Below are 702 nucleotides of genomic sequence, written 5' to 3'. Positions count from 1 at the left end.
ACTGTGCTGCCCAGGGCCAGGTGCGGGGCCTAAAGTGTGTAATACAAGGAGGAAGGCAGCTTTGGAGGAGCCGAAACCGTCACCGAGCGAGAGCAAAAAGGCTCCAGTTGCGGGCAGGGACAACGTAGAAGTGCAATAAAACGGAACAAAAACCCATCAGAAGCAACTTCCAAAAGCAGCAAGTGAAGTGCAATAAAACGGAACAAAAACCCATGAGAAGCAACTTCCAAAAGCAGCAAGCACAGAGGAAGCCGGAGAGCGCAGGAAGGGGTGAAAGGGGACAAGATGGCCAGAACAGGGGGGAAAAAAACCCCACAAACTTGTTTTGGGTTTTTTTTGGTTGGTTTTGTTTGTTTCTCCCAGACACAGAAGACTCAAAACCTCCACCTTAAACTCAGCGGAGGTTTGAGCAGCGGCCAGCAGCAGCCCCAGCTCAGGTGGTGCCCGGCTCCTGCCTGCCCAGCCAGGGCACCCGAGCCCTGGCTGAAACTCGCCTTGGTGCCAACACCCAGGAAAGCAGTTTGGGCGATGCCAGCTCAGCAGATGGTGGGAGATGGAGGAAAACGCCGCCCAGGCACGCAGCGGGCAGAGCCAACACCAAGCAACACCGAAACGAAGGTCCTTTGCTCACCGCAGTCTGAGCAGGAGAGCTTTTTGGCCCAGGATGAGTTTATTTTCAAATAGAAATCAGATTAAAGTAAG

The sequence above is a fragment of the Aptenodytes forsteri genome, unplaced genomic scaffold (genome assembly GCF_000699145.1).
Source record: "Aptenodytes forsteri isolate BGI_AS27 unplaced genomic scaffold, ASM69914v1 Scaffold156, whole genome shotgun sequence".
NCBI lineage: Eukaryota > Metazoa > Chordata > Aves > Sphenisciformes > Spheniscidae > Aptenodytes > Aptenodytes forsteri.
The sequence above is the reverse complement of the archived record's forward strand: the minus strand, read 5'-3'. Positions refer to the sequence as shown.